Here is a 26,412-nt window from a genome sequence, read left to right on the forward strand (position 1 = left end):
AAAAAACATTTGGCAGAGAATGTGCTTCGGGTACATCACGCAGAAGGCTTAGACAAAATGTTCATTAAATGGTATGGTTTTTATTCAGAAATATTATTTTCCCGGCGTTGCCATGGTTTGGCTTCACTTTTATAAGAAACACAGCCGCCAGGTTTCAAACCTGTCAACACTGGACTGGGCTGTCAAAGCAGTCAGGTGGTTCACTACAGGAGTGAACCAGTGTGTTTGCTTCAGACGTCATTTTCACGTGACTAGTGACGTAATGATACAAGCTCCGAAGCAGTGGTTCATTGCAAGGACCGTTCGAGTTTGAAGCAAGCTTCGGAGCATCGGTGTCAGACGTAACATCACTACTCACTCCTTTCACAACCCCTGCATCTGACAATTTCAAGCAATTCAAAGCCATCATGATGAACAGTGGTCATCTGACGTGTCTCAGCAGAAGGAAATAAGCTATTATTTATCGGCTTTAATATATTGGCCAATTTATCCTATGCTATGACGATAAGATTAAACATCATATATTGACTGATACTGATATGGTGGGTGATATATTGTGTATCCCTAGTTTTTAATGTTTTTGAAAAAAGTATTTTAATGCTCACCCAGGCTACATTTATTTAATCAGAAATACATATTTATAGGGGAGGGGTGGATAGTCTTGACTGGATGTCCTGAACACCCTTAGAGTGAAGTGTATGCGAAATACACGCCTCTCTTTTCCTAGTTTAGTGATCGCTGCCTGGTTCTCCAGGTAGGAGGTCATTGCAAATGGCCTCTCAGGCGGTTTAGGTGTAAAGAGTCGTCTCATGTTGATCAAGGAAATGGATTCGGCAGCACACTGAAAAACCAAGCAGCTGTCCTTAGGGATAGCACTACTTGCTCTGCACTTAGTAGGTCCTAGATAAGGTGGCGTAACCAAATCTCATTTTCCTTTCCTCCCAGTTGGCTAGCGGTGAAATAAAGTGTTTTAAATCTGTCACTCAGGAGTTATGACTGAACTAGCTCAATTAAATATAATTTGGCATATATAGGTCATATAAGAGAAACCTGTGTAATTTGGTTTCATGAAGGATCATGACTTTAATCATAACTTATTTGCTTTCAATTTACTTTCAAGATGACAATACCCTCTCTGTCACCCATCTAATGGTGTTTCATCTTGACTGCTGCATCTAATAATCTATTATGCATGTGAAGAATATTTTTAAAATAAATAAAACATTCACAAAGTCACAATTCTTAATGTTACGAGTTTCTCACTTTCTACCTAATTTATTGTGAGGATTTGGATTTTTTTCTACATTTACAACAGTTTAATCAAATCTTTAAAGCAACTGTATATTAAAACTATATATAGTCTATATACCTTGTCAACTATCAATCTTCGTGCGCATAATGTGCAATACCCAATAGGTGGAGACACTTTCACCCCCCAAAAGTTTAGTAAATGAAGATCGATAATTGGTCATGTATGATATGAACAGTCATAAGCCCCCGAGAACACACAATAATACGTGCAGATTTTGTAGGCTATTTAAAAGGACAATCACAAGTAAACCCATAAAATAACTAACTCCCCATTAAGTAAAGTTATAATGTAACGTTAGTGAAAGTGAAAGGAGTTTTTTTTTTCTTTTTTTGCATAAAGGGTAAAAATACTTTGAATATGCTACCTGTTTCAGTTTTAGGGCTCTAGTCATAGCCTACTCCACGCCTTCTCTCCCAAAAGTGGATCACAGAAATATAACCAGTTTAAAAATCCGGTTCAACTACTAAATGTGCAAATGACATCCGAAACAAGCGATAACCGCAGCTACTAACCCGTCAGGTAAGATAACTCATTTCACGCGTTGTGATGTGGGGCTATTTTGGTTGACAGCTGAAGCCTATTAGAAATACGTGCAGCTACAAGTTCGCAGATATGCGGTAAAAGGGAAATGAATAAGCCCATAAACGCTTTTAATGTGCGGACTCATTCAGCAGGAAAGCACGGGGTTCAGACTGGCCTGTGAGTTCCGATAGTTTGGATAGAAAGAAGATCTATTCTCTAACTAAAAGTTGTTTCATATGCACGATATTTCCAGCTTGGGTTAGCTCTTCTGACAAAGGAAGTGCAGAGAGGTGGATTATGTTGATATACCCAACAGGAATCGAAAGTGTTTTGCTGTGGGAAAGAATGTAGACATTGTAAGGTATTTAATTGGAATATATTAATTTGATATCGTAAACGGTCTCGCGCAGGTATGCTCACCATGTCAGGCAAACTAATTTATCACAATTGCAGAGCGTGGAGCACAACTCACATAGGCTACGTTAGTAATGAGACGTCAACAACTAATTTAAATATATTTGAGATTTTAGAATTCCATAGAGATGTTTCTAAAAAAGGGGGAAAAGGTTCAGTCTGTTTTCGTATCTAAATCCATGGATTCGTTAAGACATAAGGCAAATCTTCTGTTGTGCTGTGTGTTAAGCGCTGGATTATTGGAAAGATTTGTCTAGCTTATAGATGTTATAAATAGAGATGTTTTAGAGGAAAAATGTACGTCTCGGGTATTTGTCAATACGAAGTGTCACTGTCGGCAGATGTTGCATTTTAGGTGGATTGATTCAAGTGGGAGTCTAAAGGAAGATTCATTCCATATCAAGATACACAGACGCCCACCCTCGTCGTTATATTTTTAATTAGTGCCTGACCGTGACCCACCACTAAATATAGAACAGAGGAACAACGAGAAGGGAGAGATAAGAGAAACAATGAGAAAGGAGATGTGCAGCATGTCCCAGCATTTATTCGTATTCTGTCCTTTTTTGTGCCTCTTTTTAAAGCAGTAGCCTAATGATTTTCTCCTCTTTCATCCCATGTGCAGTGTGAAACAAACAAATCAGTTTGAGCTTGTTTACACATCAGTGGTGGGGATTTAATTAAAGTCACCATGAAATCAAAATAGACAATTCCCCTCCCCCTTGCAGTGACATCACTTCTTTGATGACTTCTCTGACTACATCGGTACGCCAATAGGTGGAGACCAAGCGGCAACCATCCGGTCTCTCTCTTGAATCCAACACGGAAGTGTCTTAAGCCTGGAACACACCAACCCAATGGTCAGCCGTCGGGCAGTTTTTGTGCGTCGGCCGACTAAGTTTTCTCAGTGTGTTCCGCACCGTCGGTGGAAATTGGTCCTTGTCAGCTTTGTTTCGGCCGATTCTACATGTTGAATCGCCGTCGGTGAAAGAGGGAACTCTGATTGGCTGTTCAGCTTAGTGAACGAGTCGTTGCACGAGAATAATAGCAAAACGGCGGGCAAAGAAGTCAAAACTATACAGATAGAAGGCTGTTCTTATGTTACATCATCTTACCTAAATGTTCCTTGGCAAAAATTTCAATATTAACATGAGCGGAGTGGAATAAAAGAAGTGTTTAGCAGGATTGATATTCAAAACGGTAAGCACACACTGCTTTGTTTAAGGTATGTGTATCTGCAGCCTGCAGCATCGGTTTCCCTTTTTGAAATAGACAGTACATTTACACGCAGACGCAGAACGCGCATTCTAGCTAACAATCGGCAGTAGTTCTCTCGATGTGTTCAAGTGCAGCTTTTTACCCCAACGATAGGCGACAACACAGTCGGCTTTCATCAGCGCTTGTCGGCGTCGGTTTGGTGTGTTCCAGGCTGTAAACTCGGTTCATCGAGTGGCCGCTAGATACATGCTCCAAATGAGAGTCAATCCCATGCTAAAATGCCCAACTTTACAGCAGTAAAAAAATATGTTAACAGCCTTGTACAATACGTTTACATTATATTAAGCCTTAAAGTTCTTTATAATTTAGGACGTGGCCACTTGAGTGAAAGGTGAATTGCTGATGCTATCACTACTAGCTCTTTGTCTGCTGTCTGTTTGCCGTTTTGTTACAGTCTATGGTGGAGACGAGTACACAGAAATGGTTTACTGAATTTGAAGTAGAATCTTGACTAGTCCTCACAAAGCCCAGACCTCGACCTCATTGAACACCTTTGGGATTAATTGGAATGCAGACTGCAAGCCAAGGCCCATCACCCAACATCAGTGCCTGACTTTACTGTCTCTGAATGGGAGCAAATTCCAGCTGCTGTGTTCCAACATTGTGGAAAGCATTCCCAGAAGAGTGGAAGCTGTAGCAGTAAAGGAAGAGAGAACTTCATATCTGTGCCAGTGTTTTTAAAATTAAATGTCAGGCATGTGGACACAGTGTTCGGGTGTTCACATACTTTTAGCTATATGTAGGGTGTTAATATGATCAATGTGTTTTTAAAAACTGTTCTTTTACCCATCCTCTGCTCTGAGCTCCTCAGGATTTGTTGATTTCTCTCTGTCTCTCTCTGTGAAAAGAGACATTAATAAGTCATAGCAGATGAATTATGGATTGAAGCGAATTCAGCCTGGGAAGTTTATATATAAAGGATGGACTACTGGATTATATCAATGTGAAATGTGATTGTGGAACACACTTGAAAAAAGATGTGATTGGAAAAAGATTTGAAGTCTATATGGCATTTGGGGACATAAAAAAAGTATTACTATCAAATATAGATGCACCAATACTAAATTTCTCTGCCGATAACGATGAATGATTATTTTTATTTTTTTAAGGGAAAAAAATCTATGCTAAAAAATAAAAAAGAATGCTGCAAACTATACTGGGAACTATCTCATTAGGTTCAAATAATATTATATATAAAATACAAATTATATAAATATGTATTATATTTCACTGCTATTTATTTTCAGATAATTGCACTCAAATAAAAAATTAAATGTTTGTATTCATCTCAGTTGCACATAAGGTAGTTTTTTTTTGTCTTCATGGCAAATTTATTCAAACGTAATGATTAAGAGTAAATAAGCTCCTCTCTAGTGTTATTTTTATAGCTAATTAACAAAGGGTGAATATCAGATAGCTTTCCTTAGGTAAATGCAATGTTATTAACATATTGTTTTCAAGATGTTTTATTAACATCTTTCTGAAACACAGATTGAGTGATTATGAGACCTGATGAATTTTGGTAAGTTTCCTTCTGTAAGATACCTTCTGTTATCCATGAATGTCTTTCATGATATAACTTGAATTAAAGTGAAAGAAAAGACTTGCGCTCCGCACTGCCGCTTGAGACACTACAGCGATCTGTCACATCACATTTAAGAGCGTCAAAACTCCATTTATTGTTTGACACGTTTTCCCATACGCTTTTGATTGACAGGATATAATCGGCTGTTTTTAAACCGGCCGGTGGCCGAAAGTGACAATAATAGATTTTAACGGCCGATACTGATTATTGGCCGATACATCGGTGCATCTCTACTATCAAATTAAAAATATAGCTCAGAATGCTTCTAAGAATCATAAGTCTGTAATCACAATGCAGTTTAATCTGCCTGTATGTTTTGAGTGTTTGAATTTGTCATCCAAATATCTTGAAATGTGCAAAGTTTGAGGTCGGTGCATATACACACACACACACACACACACACACACACACACATATATATATATATATATATTATAAAAAAAAAAAAAAGAAGTCTCTTTCTCACTAAGGCTGCATTTATTTTATTAGAAATACAGTAAAAACAGTAATATTGTGAAATTATTATTTACAATTATTTTAAAATATATATATATATTTTAATATATTTAAAATGCAATTTATTCCTGTGATGGCAAAGCTGAATTTTCAGCAGCCATTACTCCAGTCTTCAATGTCTCATGTAGCCTGGCAAGCCAGACCTACATCAAGATGTTAGGTCTGGTAACTCACAATTGGCATACCTCTATCCGAGGGGTGAGATAAACGGTTGTCTTTCAAATTCCCTCTGCACGCAATAGGACAACGCTACAGCCAACCAGAGCAACGAACGGCTGTGGCTGAGTGAGTCCCATGTGTTTTTCCACCAGCGGAGCTAGTTCATATATCAAACTTTTGCCGTATCCGGTCGTCAAAACAACGAACACATCTTCCTTTTTTAAGAATGACTTAAGCGACGTTCTCTTAACTCCAAGTCATCCAGAGTCGCGGCGAAAGCCGATTCGAAAGACCGCTGTTCGCCAGCAGCATCTTCTTTGTTTTCAAGTAGCAGGGACATCACCTATGGAAATCACGTGGAACCGTCACAACTCTGCCGTCATTATGTTAAGCCCGCCCACCAACTCTATACACGATGTGATTGGCCTGACCAGAGTTTGTTTTTTCCAGCTCAAATGCCAACGGAGAGTTGCTAGACCCCACTGGCTGCAAAATAATTTTTGCTGCCACCAGGGTGCGTCTAGATTTCTAGGCTATGTCTCAAGATCTCTAATAAATAAATGTAATATGCTAATTTGGTGCTCAAGTAATGTCACGATTAGCCACGCACTCCCTGGGTGATCACGGACTACATTTCCCTTCATGCACCTCCCTGAAGTGATTACACTTTACACTAGGGTTGGGCGGTAATATCGTATACCGCGGGGTCTTAAAATAGCAACAGTATCAGTTTCAATACCGTCATTACCGGCACTTATATATAATATATAAATATAATTTATTCAATGCCTAAAATGCTTATGTAGTTGTCATCAAGTGACAGTGTGGAGGAGAAAGAGAGAGAGAGAGAAGGGAGAGGCGGTAAATACTGACGAGGCAATTTGTAAATGTTGCAATAAAAAAGGTGACTGCGAGAGATGGAAACACCTCTAACCTAATGTCGCATCTCCGAAACAATCACCCACTCACTGCTGCGAGCATGCATTTTGCCCCGAGTTCATTAAATAAGCGCATTAGTTTATATTTGTTAAAATATTATAATGTTATTTTTTTACGTTGATAATGAAAACTGAACAGCACGAGTAAGATGGGATGCATCGGGAGTCAGACATTGACCACTTAATTAAGTTTCATTTTGTAAAAGGCCTTTCTTTAAAGTGAATTTCGTTTTGTATAAATTGTATCTTAATTTATTGCATTGAAATCTCATCATAAATTAACCGAAACTCAGTGTATGTCTCACAGACATGACAGATAGGCCTACAGGTCATTCTCAAAAAATTAGCATACTGTGTACAAAAGTACATTATTTTCCATAATGTAATGATAAAAATAAACTTTCATGTATTTTAGATTCATTGCACACCAACTGAAATATTTCAGGTCTTTTATTGTTTTAATACTGATGATTTTGGCATACAGCTCATGAAAACCCAAAATTCCTATATCAAAGAATTAGCATATTTCAGCCGACCAATAAAAGAAGTGTTTTTAATACAAAAAAAGTCAACCTTCAAATAATTATGTTCAGTTATGCACTCAATACTTGGTCGGGAATCCTTTTGCAGAAATGACTGTTTCAATGCGGCGTGGCATGGAGGCAATCAGCCTGTGGCACTGCTGAGGTGTTATGGAGGCCCAGGATGCTTCGATAGCAGCCTTAAGCTCATCCAGAGTGTTGGATCTTGCGTCTCTCAACTTTCTCTTCACAATATCCCACAGATTCTCTATGGGGTTCAGGTCAGGAGAGTTGGCAGGCCAATTGAGCACAGTAATACAATGGTCAGTAAACCATTTACCAGTGGTTTTGGCACTGTGAGCAGGTGCCAGGTCATGCTGAAAAATGAAATCTTCATCTCCATAAAGTTTTTTAGCAGATGGAAGCATGAAGTGCTCCAAAATCTCCTGATAGCTAGCTGCATTGACCCTGCCCTTGATAAAACACAGTGGACCAACACCAGCAGCTGACATGGCACCCCAGACCATCACTGACTGTGGGTACTTGACACTGGACTTCAGGCATTTTGGCATTTCCTTCTCCCCAGTCTTCCTCCAGACTCTGGCACCTTGATTTCCGAATGACATGCAAAATTTGCTTTCATCAAAAAAAAGTACTTTGGACCACTGAGCAACAGTCCAGTGCTGCCTGTACAGTCCTCTGTAGCCCAGGTCAGGCGCATATGCCGCTGTTTCTGGTTCAAAAGTGGCTTGACCTGGGGAATGCGGCACCTTTAGCCCATTTCCTGCACACGCCTGTGCACGGTGGCTCTGGATGTTTCTACTCTAGACTCAGTCCACTGCTTTCGCAGGTCCCCCAAGGTCTGGAATCGGTCCTTCTCCACAATCTTCCTCAGGGTCCGGTCACCTCTTCTTGTTGTGCAGTTTTTTTCCACACTTTTTCCTTCCCACAGACTTCCCACTGCGGTGCCTTGATACAGCACTCTGGGAACAGCCTATTTGTTCAAAAATTTCTTTCTGTATCTTACCCTCTTGCTTGAGGGTGTCAATGATGGCCTTCTGGACAGCAGCCAGGTCAGCAGTCTTACCCATGATTGCGGTTTTGAGTAATGAAACAAGCTGGGAGTTTTTAAAAGCCTCAGGAATCTTTTGCAGGTGTTTAGAGTTAATTAGTTGATTCAGATGATTAGGTTAATAGCTTGTTTAGAGACCCTTTTCATGATATGCTAATTTTTTGAGATAGGAATTTTGGGTTTTCATGAGCTGTATGCCAAAATCATCAGTATTAAAACAATAAAAGACCTGAAATATTTCAGTTGGTGTGCAATGAATCTAAAATATATGAAAGTTTAATTAAGAAAATAATGAACTTTATCACATTATGCTAATTTTTTGAGCAGGACCTGTATATCTAAATAAAGCTTGAAATGTCATTAAAGAAACAATTCAAATCGAAAAGAAATAGGCCACTCGCTGATTATTTAATCCGTGATGAGCATTTCTCTCTATGCGCGTTCATACGGAAATGGCGATCATCAAATTAAACGAAACTATTCAAAACGAAAAGAAATAGGCTAGCCTACTCTCTGATTATGTAATCCATGATGTGCATTTCTCTCTATCGTTCACTATGGAGATGGCGATTCGTCAGTTTCTTTAAACGAAAGAATTCAAAAGGAAAAGAAATATAGGCAGCATACTCTCGGATTAATCCATGATGTGCATTTCTCTCTATAGGCGCATTCACTATGGAGATATCAATCGTCAATTTCTTTAAACGAAAAAATTCAAAACGAAAAGAAAAAGGCTAGTCTATACCTTCTGATTATGTAATCCATGATTTGCATTTCTCTCAATATATGCGCGTTCACTAGGAGATGGCGATCGTCATCTTAATCTTTGCAGCACTGACAGAAAAGTTGTATTAATAAAAATCAATGGACGCGTGTCACCGGATTTACAAATGCACTTCTTGCTTGTTGCTTGTTAATTTAATTTAAATTAATTAATAAAATGAATACAATTGTCATAATTAAAATAATTAAATATTATTAAGTGTCCCATTTTTGCTCATTTATAAATAGTATTTATATCTACCACCCCCTCAGCACCCGGGTTAAAAAATGATTTGGCACCACTATATTATAACGGCCCACGTATTAAAAATAGTCGAGTCTAAATAGGGCTCCGCTCATATTACATTTAATGCCGTCAGCCGGGATCAGACACAACGTGCACGGGTTGGCCTTGAATATTTTTTTTTTTTTTTTGCCCGATCTGGTATTCAGGAGGTTTGACGATATCAAAATTTGGATACCGCCCAAGCCTACTTTACACCATACACCTGCACTGTGCTGATTACACAAACACCTGCATCTTATTCACACACACACATATAAACCACTTCCACGCTCCACATCAGGGCGAAGTCTTGACTTTCCTGGCTGTCAATTCTGAGCGGTTCTCCCCGTGGATTGTTTATTACCTTAACCTTGGACTGTGTACCCCGTTTCTGATCGTTCTCTGCCTACCTCGACTTGGATTGTCACTGGACCTTGCTCCTCGCCGCCTGCCCCGACCATTGCTTGTTATCTGGCTTGTCCTTGCCTTTTCTCCATTGCCCTGTTTGCTGGTGTTGATCCCTGCCTGTTTGACTTCTCTAATAAAAGCTGCTATTGAGTCTTCGAAAAGTTCACCACCCTCCTGAACGTTTGTGTGTTTTTTGTTTTTTTGAGCGTCTGGAAGCCGCTCTTTTAAAGGGGGGGCTCTGTCACAATTAGCCACGCACTCCCTGGGTGATCACGGTCTACATTACCCTTCATGCACCTCCCTGAACTGATTACACTTTACACCATACACCTGCACTGCGCTGATTACACACACCTGCATCTCTTTCACACACACACATATAAACCACTTCCACGCACCACATCAGGACGAAGTCTTGACTTTCCTGGCTGTCAATTCTGAGCGTTTCTCGCCGCCTGTCCCGACCATTGCTTGTTATCTGGTTTGTCCCTGACTTTTCTCCATTGCCCTGTTTGTTGGTGTTGATCCCTGCCTGTTTGACTTCTCTAATAAAAGCTGCAATTGGATTCCCTTGAGTCTGCCATTTCCTAACAAGTAACACATGTATTATTATTATATCATCATCACTTTATTTCACAATTACAATACTTTTTTAAGGATTCTTTGATGAACAGAAAGTTAAATAGTAACTTAAAAAATAAAACTTTTGTAACTTTATAAATGTCTTTACTGTCACTTTTGATCAGTTTAATGAATAGTTGCTAAATACAAGTATTGATTTCTTTTGAACGGTAATGTATTTATTAATTTTTCAGATATTACTTTTTAAGGGATATGTATTTTGTCACCCACATTAACAGTTTACAGCATTCACACTGCATGCATACGCTTTGTGGCAGTTTAAAGAAAGAATTGACAAAGGAAAAGATGAATACTTTTAATGAAGATGAATTACCCCAAACCCCCCAGACAGTATCATAACTCAAACTAGCAGCCTCTGCTCTTCTAGTTTACTGTTAACCCTGTCTCCAGTACCACTGTCGCTAACACTGGACAGATGTGCAGCCCTTATGTTTCATGTTTTCCTCCATGACAGCTCATGACTAATCTGTCCCAGCAGGGACTGCTCTGAACCATGTTATACAAAATGATAATGTATGCATCATTAATTGGCACAACTGCTTGTTTCAGTGCTTGTTGTTTAGATACAGCGGGCATGCTAGTATTTTGGTAAGTTAAGGTATTGTTCCCTAAAGTTTCGCTCCCATCTTAGAAGTGGAAAGTGGTTTGTAATGCAGTTTTTACCCCATGCACACATCATTTGCCTGAGTGGTTTTATTCAGTAGGTCACTGCAGCAGTAGATGTACTTCGTCCTCTGGAGTCAGATTTTCTCTCCCCCTCACACATTCTCTCTCCCTTTCTGATCAATTCAGCAGGCTTTAAGGTGACCTTTGTGAGGGAATGTTGGTGTGTGTGGCCCTCTGCATTTGTTCAGTCATCAAAATGGTAGTTCAATAAAGCAGACAGTCGCTCAATAGACCCTCTTTGCATAGTATTTCACAGGGTAATCTGGGACTGTGGCTTTCTTTATGAAATAACCTTATGGATTTTTTCCTTGTCAGGTTTTTGTCTAAAAACTCAGCCTGATTATTGCTATGCAAACAAAGAAATCTTTTTTTTTTTTCAGAACTGGAACTGGAACACCTTTTAGTAGATAAAAGTGTTGATTGAAAAGTGCATGTACTCCAAAACATTGAGCTTTGGTTCATATGTGAGCAATGTGGGTTCAGATCTGGCTAGTACATGGGCTGCACAATCAGTCGAGATAATAATGAAATTGCGTTATCATATGGCTAAAGGCTGCGATTTAATTATAAATACATGATCAGTTGTTTTCAGTTTCTCAGAGTAACTCCATTCCCAGTGACTGCTGCTCCATGTGAACTCTGTCTCTGCAGTGCTGTGAGTTTGTGTCCCTTTTAATGTACATTTGGGAACACTATGCACTAACCGTCTTCCCAAACTTGAAATGAGAAGCACTTGCCTGGCTGTCAACAACAGAGAAGCTTTTTACCAAAATAAAAGCTCATTGGTATAACGTTTGAAAATAAATGTATTAGTTTTATAATTTTACAGCATTCATTTACAGTGAAATATTACAACAGTAATATTTCAAATTTAGTAAAAATAATAATACAAATTCTGATTCTTATTATTTTATAGTCATAATTTTACAACAAAATTTTAGCCAAATTGCGCAGCCCTACAAACAATTCAGGGACCTAATTTATACGCATGATACATACGATGTCAAAAGTGATGAACAAATTGGGATTTATAAAGGCAGAAACTGATGTGAAAATGTTCTTATGCCGGCTTAGCCAACCAAAGAGAAGGAATACAAACATTTTGGCACTCATATACAAGTAATTAATTAATTCAGCATAGTTTATGAAAATGTAAAGATAAATAAGCAATCACATTCACAATATGTATTAATATAATTATATGTGCACATGAGCTTAACATCTCTGTGAAAATTTGATCACTAAAATGAATTAATTTGTATTAATGACTTCCTGAAAATAACAATAATAACATATGTCTACCACACAATTATAAAAATGTAGTTAATGCGCTTGTACACATTGCGCTTAAATTTACTGTAAGATGAACTGCAATTTACAAAGAGGCATGCATTTAGGGATGCTTTTTTGTGCATATGGACATTTTATAAATTATAAGAACATGTCGTGCACTCACATTTAGGATCATTATACACATCTTTATAAATGAGGCCCCAGGAGCTTTTTTTATTTTAATTTGCAGTCACTTTTAACAGAAAAATTGCTAAATCGTGCAGCCCTACACAGTTCCCATTATCATCCACCACCCACTTCTCTTGTCGTGTCATTTCCTGTTCTATCTTCACATATCATAAAGGTGGCAAAAAGGCTCTGACACATTGAACTGTGTTGCTTATGTGTTTGAATCCTGTGACTGTTGTGTGACTAAATTGTGGCAGAAAGACCACAAACAAACAGAAAAATTATGCTCTGTCAAAATGACTTTACATGAAAGTCAATATATATTTACACATGAAAGCCATTTTCCAGCACCACATCCAGCATATGGCATTTTTTGAGAGTTCCTTGTCTCATATTCAACCCTGTTTTCCTTATATATACCTAAATAAAGGCTCACCGAGTTCAGTAATTCCAGTATTACGATTTAGAAATTATAATATTGTGGTTGGTGTGTTAATTTGTTAATTGCCGCATCTCAGTGGATTGTGGACTGAAACGCAGACAAGGGACAGATGATGAAAGATGGCAGGGAGCTGTCTAAACACACCAGTCCCTGTCAGCGCAGATGGAGGCTGAATGGCAGACTGAAAGAGGAAAGGGATTTTCTTGGCATTAAGATCTTTCTTTTCTTGGCAGAGCTCTCTCTTTGCTGGTTGTGAAGGTCTATGGGCGGAAAATTGGCTTCTCAGACTCACAGATGGTCTAAGGTTCAGTCTACACACACACACACACACACACACACACACACACACACACACACACACACACACACACACACACACACACACACACACACACACACACACACACACACACACACACACACTCACTCTCCTCCCTTTCTCTCTCCTCCCTTGTTTGCCTGTAAATGTTAGTTAGCTAATCTTGTTATCGAGTGGGAATTACATAGGTGTCTGTCAAAATTACTCCTGTACTGTCATGTAAGACGATCTTGCACTACAAAATTTTGACCTTCTGATTATGGAAAAAGTGCTGACGCTATCACTGCATTCTATATGTGAACATATGGAGAGGGAGCAGAGCATGAATACACACAGACACAGACACACACACACACACACACACACACACACACACACACACACACACACACACACACACACACACACACACACACACACACACACACACACACACAGGGTGAGCATATCAAAGCCTTTTCTCAGATTTGTAGATGACACCTTTTTTTACACTATTTTTGCACACTTATACTATCTTATACTACTTCATATAGCCTACTTAAGTAACTGATTTTTTTTTGTTAATTTAGATTGCACAAAGTATATATTTCTATGGTCATTGTGATATAAATCTGTCCTTAAAATATTTTTGTATGCCTTATTGAGGCAAGTCATTTGGACCAGTCAAGGATGAATGACTACAACAATGGTCATTAATCTTGATGAAGACAAACTTGACTTGAGTGTGAACATGGATGGTGATTTGTATCTATATATTCAGGTATCAACTATAAAATTCACTGAAACTTCTGCTGAATTAAGTCTTACAGTAATTTAGCTGGTACATTTTTAACTAAATTTTATATATCTGTTACTTTAATGGGAAAATCTGTTCTGTCTACATCCCGCATGTTGTCATTTTTCATGGGACTTATGGCGTCAGTTGCCTCAACACTCCTTTGGCCTCATGGGATAGTAAAGTGTTAATCAAGTGTGCACCTTGGAGTCTCAGAGAAAAGTAATAGGACATCTGGTTACTTACTACTGTTTTATGAATACTTTAATTTAGTTTGTTGTGCTGTTTGCTAATTAGATTTTGAGCATGTAAATAATTTTTTCTAGTTATTTTGATTAATGTGCAAGTACATTTATGATACCGCATTAAAATGAACACTTGTGGGCACCAAATGCAAGTAATATGTGGCCTTTGACAATAAAATATTAAACTGCTATAATGTCCTAACATTTTTAATAGTGTTGGGCAATGATTAATCGCGATTAGCATCCAAAATAAAGTTTGTGTTTACATAATATGTATGTGTGTGTACTGTGTATAATTATTTTGTATATATAAATACACACATATGCATGTATATATTTAAGAAATATTTTTGTATATATATTTTTACATAATATACACTCACCTAAAGAATTATTAGGAACACCATACTAATACTGTGTTTGACCCCCTTTCGCCTTCAGAACTGCCTTAATTCTACGTGGCATTGATTCACCAAGGTGCTGAAAGCATTCTTTAGAAATGTTGGCCCATATTGATAGGATAGCATCTTGCAGTTGATAGAGATTTGTGGGATGCACATCCAGGGCACGAAGCTCCCGTTCCACCACATCCCAAAGATGCTCTATTGGGTTGAGATCTGGTGACTGTGGGGGCCATTTTAGTACAGTGAACTCATTGTCATGTTCAAGAAACCAATTTGAAATGATTCGAGCTTTGTGACATGGTGCATTATCCTGCTGGAAGTAGCCATCAGAGGATAGGTACATGTGGCCATAAAGGGATGGACATGGTCAGAAACATGCTCAGGTAGGCCGTGGCATGTAAACGATGCCCAATTGGCACTAAGGGGCCTAAAGTGTGCCAAGAAAACATCCCCCACACCATTACAACACCACCACCAGCCTGCACAGTGGTAACAAGGCATGATGGATCCATGTTCTCATTCTGTTTACGCCAAATTCTGACTCTACCATCTGAATGTCTCAACAGAAATCGAGACTCATCAGACCAGGCAACATTTTTCCGGTCTTCTGCTGTTGTAGCCCATCCGCCTCAAGGTTGTGCGTGTTGTGGCTTCACAAATGCTTTGCTGCATACCTCGGTTGTAACGAGTGGTTATTTCAGTCAAAGTTGCTCTTCTATCAGCTTGAATCAGTCGGCCCATTCTCCTCTGACCTCTAGCATCAACAAGGCAACATTTTCCCTTTTCACACCATTCTTTGTAAACCCTAGAAATGGTTGTGCGTGAAAATCCCAGTAACTGAGCAGATTGGGAAATATTCAGACCGGCCCGTCTGGCACCAACAACCATGCCACGCTCAAAGTTGATTAAATCACCTTTCTTTCCCATTCTGACATTCAGTTTGGAGTTCAGGAGATTGTCTTGACCACGACCACACCCCTAAATGCATCGAAGCAACTGCCATGTGATTGGTTGATTAGATAATTGCATTAATGAGAAATTGAACAGGTGTTCCTAATAATCCTTTAGGTGAGTGTATATTATATAAAAATATATGTATTTTATATATAAATAAAAGAAAATTCTTAAATATATATACAAAATAACTATACACAGTACACACACATTTGAAAACACAAACTTTTATTTTGGATGTGTTGATTGCGATTAATCGTTGCCCAGCACTATTAAAAATAATAAATTAAATAATTAAATAATAATTTTATAATAAATTATACAATTCTAACTTTTTTTAGTTAATCTAAAACTAGAATTTTCAGAAATTATATATATATCTATATATATATATAATTTGCTATGTATATATGCTATAAAGATGCAAACCTATATTGTTAATAAGAAATGCATAAGAATGGATTTAAATAATCTGCAGCCATACAGACTGAAAGAGCAATAAAAAGAGATGAATAGATCAAGTTGAAGACAGTGAGCAATAGAAATGAGAGAAGCAGAGAAACTGAACTGCTAAATCAGCACTTACTGTGTGTCCCTCTTTCCCTCTCTTCTCTCTCTCTCACACACATCATTGTGCTCAGCGTTATAGTGCCGCACCAGTGTGTTTATGCAGGTCAGACCCCAGGTGTTCACATTCTCGTTCTAGCTCTCCTGCATGTGCACGTGTGTTTCCCTCGTGGCCGGTAGAAGAGGGGAAACCTAAATGATCTGTATATTTACAGTGTGAGGTTGTAGCAATATTTATGATCCTTAAACGATAGGCCCTCGGGAGACTCGTAAAGGAGATGTGTGTGTTTGTGTATGAGTGGGGCTTGACTCAAGTAAAGCATGACTAGGGATGGGAATATTTATTTCTTTGTTTATGTTTGAGAGAGAGAGAGAGAGAGAGAGAGAGAGAGAGAGAGAGAGAGAGAGAGAGAGAGAGAGAGAGAGATCTCTTTAGGGTCTAGAGGTTTTAAGCTTGTGTATTAAATTCATTTTGAGACCTTTTGTTTATTCCCTCTTTGATGGAAGGCAAACGGTGTCAAGATCTCCTGATCTTCAGCACTTATCTCTAGGGGTCTCAGTCTGTGTGTGTGTTCAGCTTTGCTGCTGTATGTACGGTTTATCAACACCATAAAAATAAGCTATGAAATATTATGAGTCTCATCGAGGACAAATCTGTCTCCTAGGAAACATATGCCTAGCAAACACAAACACAAACACATACTTCACTTCGTACACTCAAACACACTGTTCACACCGTACAAAAGCGTACTGTGGCAGTAATCGCATCAGATGGTTATTACATTTTACTTTGTGATAGACAGCATTACTATATTCCATATACAATGCTATTTATCAAATACCATAAATAACAAGAATATCATTATATTTCCATGATACATGTAACACTGTAACATCATGGTTTTGTAGACATACTGTATATCCACATATAATGATGTTACTATGGTAACGTGTGCATTACCATATTCAATGTACCATGGCATTTATTTTTAGATAGAATGGTATGAATACCATGAATAGCAAGGTGTTACTATGGCACGCTACTGTTCAAAAGTTAGAGGTCAAAATATTTTTTTTAAAAATAAATTAATACTTTTATTCACCAAAGATGCATTAATTTGATCAAAGGTGGTAGTAAATACATTTACATATAATTTTACAAAACATTTATATTTCAAATAAATGCTGTTCTTTTAGACATTCTATTAACCAAAGAATTCGGAAAAGTATTGCGGTTTCCACAAAACTATTTAGCAGCACAACTGTTTTCAATATTGATTATAAGAAAAGTTTCTTGAGCACCAAATCAGCATATTAGAATGATTTCTGAAGGATCATGTGACACAGAAGACTGTAGTAATGATGCCGAAAAATTATTTGTCATTTCTGACCCATTACCATATTCCATATATCATGGTATTAACTCAGAATACCGTTCTATTATAATGAAACAAGTACATGCCTAAAAACATAGTACTTGACCAGAAACCATGGTATTATCAATGAACATGTCCAAAAAGCAATAATATAATGATACTCTGACTGGTAATATCATAGTATTACCATGGTATATTTGCAGAAAAACATGGTATATCATGGTAACATCTCTGAATAACAATTAAGTGTACCATGGTGATAGAATACTATGAATGTTATAATTTTACAGAGGTACAGGTCTGAAAAAACAAGGTATTTCCATGACGCATATCCAAAAAACGATGGTAATTTCATATATTTTTGTCAGTGGCATGTAGGGCTGAGTGTTTTAGTGTGTCTTTAAGGCATCCTGAGGATTTTCAGGCTCTTCAATATAAAGAAAAAGAAAAGAGATATTGTTTCTGGAGGTGGTCTGCCAGCCAGATGTGTTCGTTTCTCTTAACCACGGGCTTGCAATGGTTTTTTTCAGAAGGAAATTCTTATTCTTTTTTTTTTAAATCCACTCCTCCGTCAATCTCCTCTGGCATCTAAACCCTGCTGGCTTGCCCCTGTATCACCTCCATCTGCATTCAATTCCCGCACTGCTTTCTGTTCAGCTTAAGGGAGACCTATTTGAGAATCAGTAAAAGGAAGGATGAAAATGTCATTGCTATGTGTTAAATGTGCCTGGTGATATGGCCTGGCTGATGAGTTTGGAGTGAATTGTGTGTGTGCGTGTGTGTATGTGTGTGTGTGTGTGTGTGTGTGTGTGTGTGTGAGGATCCGGATCTTTCAGGATCTTTTCAGGATCCGGATCTTTTCAGGATCCGGATAATTTCATCCATTGGCAGTGGAGGAAATATGAATGCACCAGAGCAGGAAGAATACTATTTGGAAACTAACACACTCTGAATAGTAAGATGTTTGTGCGTATATTTGGCTTTTTGTAAAACAGAAATGTGCACACATTATTGTCATGCTGTGTGTAATCCATACTGTTGACTAAGCCCATAGTTTCAGGGAAATGTGTGTCAGATGTGTGTAGTTCTTTTCTCTTAAAGCTCCAGTAGGTAACTTTTGTAAACAAATATTTGTTAAAACTGTCATTATGTCCTGACAGTATAATATGAGACAGATAATCTGTGAAAAAATCAAGCTCCTCTGGCTCCTCCCTGTGGTCCTATTGCCATTTGCAGAAATACACCGCTCCCGGTCAGAAACAACCAATCAGAGCCAGGAGGAATGTCTTAGCAGTGTCAATCACGCTACCGTCAAACACGTACCGTCGTTCGTGACTCTCCTGTTCGAACTCGTTCATCCAAATGAACAAATCTTTTTTCGAGTCATTTTGTTCATTTAACGAACGAAATGACTCGAAAAAAGATTTCTTCATTTTGAACGAGTCTTTTTCGGAGTCATTACGTTCATTCAACAAACGAAATGACTCGAAAAAAGATTTGTTCATTTTGATGAACGAGTTCGAACAAGATCACGAACGTGCATCACAGAACAGAGCAAGGTGAGCATTTGGGCTTATAAAACTTAAAGTTTTTTATTTATTTTTCAAATGACCGATCGTTTCGCTAGATAAGACCCTTATTCATCGTCTGGTATCGTTTAAAGCCCTTTGAAGCTGCACTGAAACTGTCATTTGGTCCTTGAAACGTTTGTGTCCTATTGAAGTCCATCATATGGAGAAAAAGAATGTTTTCATCAAAAACCTTAATTTCTTTTCGACTGAAGAAAGAAAGACATGGACATCTTGGATGACATGGGGGTGAGTAAATTATCAGCAAAAGTTTTTTTTAAAGTGAACTAATCCTTTAACGCTATCTTACTAGCTATTTATAACTTATAGAAAGAGTGCAACGTTATAAAGTTACATGTATTGCAAAATACATAATGATTTGAGGACCAAGTTTGTAGTCAAAGTATGGGCAGGCCATAGTCAATGTAAAGCATATTGTTGATGTTTCGTCCCTATTAGTGAATGTTCCATAACTGTTTATAATCCGCCGTCATCGGTGGTCCTGCTTACTAGCCTGCGCGTTCACTGCAAGCTCCGCTGTGGGGGAGGAGCTGTGGAGGGAGGAGCTGTAGCGCAGCAGAGAGCAAGGGGGTTGGACCTTTAAGTTGTGCTTGTTCAAATTTTCAGGCTAAGTCAAAATTTTCTCCAAACTCCCTACTGCAGCTTTAAGGAATGAAACATATTTCCTCCCACGACTGTTGCAGACATGAATCAAAGAAATTAGATTTCTAACCTCTCAGCCCGGTTCAACTTGGGGTTTCAGGGATGAGATTACATGGTATGTGACTGAGTGTAAGTAGGTGGTGTGTGTGTGTGTGTGTGTGTGTTTGAGTGTGTGATTTTAATGATGGATGCAGCTGAACTGAAGTGTGGAAACCTGATGAGACAATACAGACATTACAGTGTGTGTGTGTGTGTGTGTGTGTGTGTGTGTGTGTGTGTGTGTGTGTGTGTGTGTGTGTGTGTGTGTGTGTGTGTGTGTGTGTGTGTGTGTGTGTGTGTGTGTGTGAAAGACAGGAAATGAGGACTCTGCTGTAAAACCCATCCCACTGTCTTTTCTCCACATACACGTTTGTAGTCTCACTGTTTAACCCTCTATTGTTACATGTTATGAAAGCAGTGTTGAAAATATAATTGATTGATTCAGTTTTGTTTCTTTTATAGGATTGATATTTGATTACATAAAAAAAAAAACATTCAAGGACGAGGCTGCAAAAGCTGCTACATTATCGACACTAATGGAATTGGCTCCTAGGTTAAATATGTTCAATTTATTGAATTCACTTTCTAAATGTTATAAATATATATAAAATATATATACAACATATGATACCGTAACTATACTCTGTTGTGGTTGTATTCATTGCATTCATCCATATCCGCCAATATCCATTCACTACTGCACAAATGTTGCTTGTATGCAACAAACAAATGAAAACTGCAGCTCCTCCCTTTAATTAACTTTAAATGTTTTAAAAAGGAAGTTTAGAGTTGCCAGAAAACAATTATGTTGTAAAAAGTAAAAAGGTTTTGTAGTAATTAGAAAATGTTCTACGGCAGTGGTTCTAAAATAGGGAGCTGTAACAAAAGTATTTAAATTTAATAAATTATTATTCATAAATTAAAACAATCTAAAACGCCAAAAATAACACACAGCCAAGATGTAAACTAAAATCATATTTCTTTTTATGTTTTATCATATATATATATATATATATATATATATATATATATATATATATATATATATATATATATTTTTTAAGAACACAGTTCTTGAAACTTCTGGAATTCACAAAATGAATCATTTTTAACAGCATTGTTACATAGAGAGAAACCGAGTTTTTGTTTACCATACATATCTCACCTGTGTATGTTGCATGTGTGCAGGTTTGTAGTCTTACAGCAATCCTTCTTTTCACACCACAAGAAATGCTGAATCATGCGATAGTTTAATTAGTCTGCCCAGCATCTCCTCCATATGCCCATTTGTGTGATATATTTGCTTGACGGTTTTGATTTACATGCAGGAAAGATGAAAAATGAAATCAAGGGGTGGAAAGAAGGAGAGGGAGAGAAGGAGAGACGGATTGGATTAACCTTGAGAAAATAAGTAGGGGCCATAAAGAATAAATTACTTAATCATCCTTCCAATCACTCAATGATGTTTCGTGCAGTCGCGCTAGCCATAAAGCTTTGTGACAACAGTGTGTCTGAATGAACGTGAGTGTATCTGCTTGTGCGTATTTATGATCACACATACAGAGGTTAACACTCCTGTCAGGCTTGCTTCCTCCAGACCTGAATCAGTGTGAAATAAAGCTTTGACCATCACAGGGTCATCATTGACTCTCTCCTCAAAGCTTGTATGACTACTGGCCTGAGACCTGTGTTTTCACGCACTGCAGTCTCTGTTCCAGCTGACAGGAGTGCAGCATTGCTGTCAGGGAACAAAGCACTCTGGGACAGCATTGAATTCCTCCTTGGAATTAATCTCCTCCCACATACACAACTGCCACATGCATTCCTTTAAAGTGACAGCTCCCCCAATAATTAAAATGATGTCATTAGTTTCTGTTGATGTAAACAGCCTTGCTTCCTTCTCTAGAACACAAAAGGAGGTGTTTTGAATAATATGCATAGTGCCTTTTTTCATACTAAAGCATATATTGACCAGAAAAATAAAAAGCTAAATGAAATATGACTAGTGTGAAATTTTCCAAGCCTTTTTGAAGCCAGAAAGTAAAGTTTTTAAATCATGCAGTTGTAGGATTACACATTTTATTTAAATGTTTAATTTAGATTTCCAATACAATAGTATTTTATTTGAGAAAAGTTTATAAATGATGAGACGAGGAAATCTCTGCAAACGGTAGGGGTTCCCAGCGGGATATTCCTGACTGTCCCATCTCAGTACGAGAAGTCCATGCCTTTCCTGTTCTCGTGTCTCACCGGGTGAAACTCATGCTGAGCAAGTTTTAACACCTGCTATTTTATTACTGAGACCGTTTGTCTTGTAGTTCTTGTCTCAGTACGAGAAGTCCTGCACCGCCCTTTTCTCGTGTCTCATGATGAGCAGGTTCCAAAACTTGCATACCTCATTTACATTCGCTTTGTTTCAGAGAAGTCTCCACCTATATGTAATCCCTCCCCCTTGAAATGTATATAAACAACAATGGAAAGTTCCTTTAGTTAGACTTGACTTGGGTATGATTTTGGACGAAGCAGACTACAGCAAATAAAGAATCCTGCTTAAAAGATACCCCCAAGTCTCGTGGTTTTCACTTCTGAGTTTTTCTACACTTAAGAAGAAGAAGGTATACAACAGATGGTGCCGTGATCCGGATGGAGAAACTGAAACTCAACAAAGAATTAACTTTTCCAGACTGATTTGAAACTTCAAAGCTCAAAGATCTCAACAAAGCTGACTGAGTCTCCAGACAGAATTTTGAAACATCCAGCTAAACAAAGATTGCCAGACTGAATCTTTCCAGCTTCCTCCAGATTGAAAACTTCAAGCTGAACCAAGATTTCCAGGCGGAATCTTTCTATACAACAAAAATTTGGTGAGTTTCACTCCATTCAAAGAACCGCTGAAGACCAGTACAAATTTGTTAGTCCTCTGCGCCGCCAGAGAAGAGTTAACAGACTGCTGTAGAGTTTGGTTAACTGAGTTTATCCTCTAAAATTTTCTTTTAGAGATGAAAGTTGATCCTCTGTTGTCAGGCAGGGAAGATTAGCATTACATGTTAATATTTGGTGATCCTCTGTTCGCAGAGAAGGATTAGCATTACGTGCTAGTTATTTGTTTTTTGTTTTTTTGGTGATCCTCTGTTTCAGGCAGGGAAGATTAGCATTATGTGCTAGTTATTTGTTTTTTTTGTTCATCCTCTGTTCACAGAGATGGTTAGCATTACATGCTAATATTTTGTTTTATCCTCTGTTTTCAGGCAGGGAAGATTAGAGTAAAGTGCTAGTAATATTGTGTTATCCTGAAAAAGGTGGTCTTGCTACCCCTTTGTGGTCAGATAGTGAATTTAAAACGCCGTGAGGAGAACAAATGAACCTAATAGTCACAGAAAAAGTTAGACAAGAACTAACACAGAAATATGAGATTAATCCAGACAAGACTTGGTCGTTAGATGAGTGTAAAAAAGTGCTTGGAGCAAGTATCCGCAAAAAAAATGGGAAAGCCATTAGCTGCTGCCATAGAGAGTTTGGTTTAGCACTAGCTACACAACAGTCTCAGCATAACTCAGAGCTAGAGAAAGAGAACAAAGAGCTACGGGCTAGAGTTTCCGCATTGACCAAGAAATTGAACCGCAACAAAGATGCAGAAAAAACGGATGTGGAAGAAGTAAGTCAGCCTGATAACATTTACCCTGACTTACAAGCATTCTTTGAAACAGATGTAGACATCCCGTCAGTAACTGATAAGCATAAAAGTCAAGGGGTGCGGGGCTAGAAAAAGATCACAGGGAAGCAAGGAGACGGAAAGTGTTCCTCCCATCTCTTCTGTTGTCCAAATCCAAACTGTTGCCAAAGCACTCGGACCTAGAGACATAGAGAGATTATCCCAGAGCTTGCCATCAGCATGTACACAGTTTTCTGAATTTAGACGAGCGTTGATGGACGTTCAGGACGTCTTCCAGATCATTTTTCAGCTCAAGCTTCAGAACTAGTAGCCCTAACAAGAGCATGCACGCTAGCTTCATGATCAGTTTCTAATATCTACACAGATTCCAGATATGCTTTTGGGATAATTCAGGATTTTGGTGTCATTTGGCAAACCAGACAGTTTCTAATTTCTGCTGGATCCCCCATTAAGCATGCTGAATTAGTGAAAGATCTTATGTTTTCCATGAAACTTCCAAAGAAATTAGCAGTGATCAAAGTGAAAGCACATCTCACAACTAATACTACGGAAGCTAAAGGTAATGCTCTTGCTGATATAGCAGCTAATTAGGCTTGTTTCTATGCAACTATACAAGTGTGTTCAGGTAGTGCAGCACAGAAGACAAATTTTGCCTCCTGAATCAATAATTGATCTGTACAAAGACGTTCCTCTGTATGAAGCATGGACATGGTTAGACAAAGGAGCCACAGTGGATTCATCCAGTTGCTAGACCAAAGGGGGAAAGTATGTCGCTCCCGGATCACTGTTGCCATATCTGGCTTAACAAATACACAATTTGGGTCACAGTGGTCCAGCAACGATGAATCACAGGTTCTCAAATCAGTGGTGGAATCCAAAATTCAGAAAGGTAGCCACAGAAACAGCCAAGAGGTGTGTTACATGTCAGAAAAATAATGATGTACAAGCAGCCACTACACCAGCAGCACATACCCCAGCCCCACCAGGACCATTACGTCACCTGCAAGTTGATTAAATATCATTGCCTCGTTGTAAGGGAAAAACTGATGTTTTGGTAGTAATAGATTAATTCTCAAGATGGGTAGAATCTTATCCAACAGGGCGTGCTACAGCTGCACATACTGCTAAATGTCTTGTCACTGATTTCATTTCCAGATGGGAATTACCAGATTGCATTGACTCAGATCAAGGTACATACTTAATAGGACAGGTAGTCAAGGAAGTGTCTAGAATTTTGAAGATTAAGTGGAATCTTCACTGCCCATACAGGCCACAAGCATCAGGACAGGTTGAACGATCGAACAGAACAATCAAAACCAGACTAAGCAAAATGCATCAGGAAGGAGTACCATGGGTGGAAGCGCTGCCAGCAGTACTGTGTAGTATGAGAGGATCACCTAACAGAACAGTAGGACTGACCCCTCATGAGATTATTACTGGACGCCCCATGCAGATGCCAGGTGTGATGGATCTTAGAAATGCTGATGTACACATTGCCTCAGATGCCCTGATTGCTTACTGTGAAAACCTAACAAAGGCAGTACAGAGTGCCAGAGAGAGAGTTGAGTCATGTTGGCAGACTCCACCAGAAGGTGGGCACACAATCATCCCAGGTCAATGGGTCATGATAAAGTCATTCAGAAACAAGCCATTAGAACCTAAGTGGCATGGGCCACATCAAGTGATGTTGATTACAGCAGCTGCAGTATTGTTCCAGGGAAGAAAAAACTGGACTCATTGTACACACTGTAAAGTTGTTCCCCCACCTACAGGGATAGGTTAGGACACGGAACCAGCTAGGAGCCCTGGGAAGAACCGAACGCAACAGGCTTCGGTGGTTAACCCTGGGGTGAAGACTTCCCTCGTAGGCCCTATCCTAGTCCATCCTTACCTCACTGTTCCTTAGGTGTCAAACGTTTACAACCCTAGTGTTTGAACAAATACTGCTCCACTGTCTAGGAGACTCAGAAAAAGTTCACAATCCTAGTGTTTGAACAAATACTGCTCTACTGTCTTTTGTTTTTCTTTCTTACTGTGAAGACACCACTTGATGACTGTCCCGAGACCCATACGCACCAACCTCCTCACCTGCGTATGAAGCCACAACCTCCAGAAAACAACTAGACCCACTGCCGAACCAACTATCACAAAATAAAAAAATACAGAACGCAGAGACTCACATACGAAACCTTCAGTCATCCATCAACATGATCAAGATTGTCGTACTAATAAGCATCATGGACATCGCACAAAGTATGGACTCCAGAAACGTCATATTCTTAGAGCTGATGAATATGTCAAGAAATGCCTAGTTCGCTGGAAAGGATGTTTGCATGCCACATGCACCTTCAGTAGGAGCAGGAATCCCCTGGGTGGCACACCCTATCTCCAAATGTGACACGTGTACCTTATTCAATCATCATACCAGTGAATTATACAACAAGGATACATGTCACAATACAACAATTCCTCCAGCTTCTCCGTGTTGCATTCCAGGACTACCATCCTGCAACCCTAACTTCAGCTACTCCCATAATGACAGATCTACTCCTGCCAATGATGTTCTATTGGTGCATGGAAAATTCTGCTCCAGCATCGACTCCACTGGGCGAAATTCCTTGTGAACGTTGCAGCTTTGTGATTGAAATAGGAACAGAATCCCATTTGTACGTTACTACAACAGATAAGAAAAAGGAAAATGACTTAACAGAGTGTTTCTCCAGAAACCCATCCCTACCAATTTTTTTTGCAATAAATCAGTTGTTTATGATCTCTCCACCAACTGACACTTTTTGGTTATGTGGAACTTCTGTCTACAGCATCCTCCCCAGCCAATTTAAGATAA

General features: G+C 38.6%; 1 protein-coding gene across 1 annotated transcript in view; it reads left to right on the forward strand.

Annotated features, from left to right (window-relative positions):
- Positions 1–1,685: 1,685 nt before the first annotated feature.
- Positions 1,686–26,412, forward strand: part of klhl5 (kelch-like family member 5) — an 86,053-nt gene continuing 61,326 nt past the window's right edge. The window contains exon 1 of the mRNA XM_077205000.1: positions 1,686–1,831. The gene's annotated coding sequence lies outside the window, so the exon portion shown is untranslated. The remainder of the gene's footprint in view (positions 1,832–26,412) is intronic.

The sequence above is a fragment of the Siphateles boraxobius genome, unplaced genomic scaffold (assembly GCF_051911475.1).
Source record: "Siphateles boraxobius isolate OS27281-9 unplaced genomic scaffold, OSU_SipBor_1 53, whole genome shotgun sequence".
NCBI classification, from domain to species: domain Eukaryota; kingdom Metazoa; phylum Chordata; class Actinopteri; order Cypriniformes; family Leuciscidae; genus Siphateles; species Siphateles boraxobius.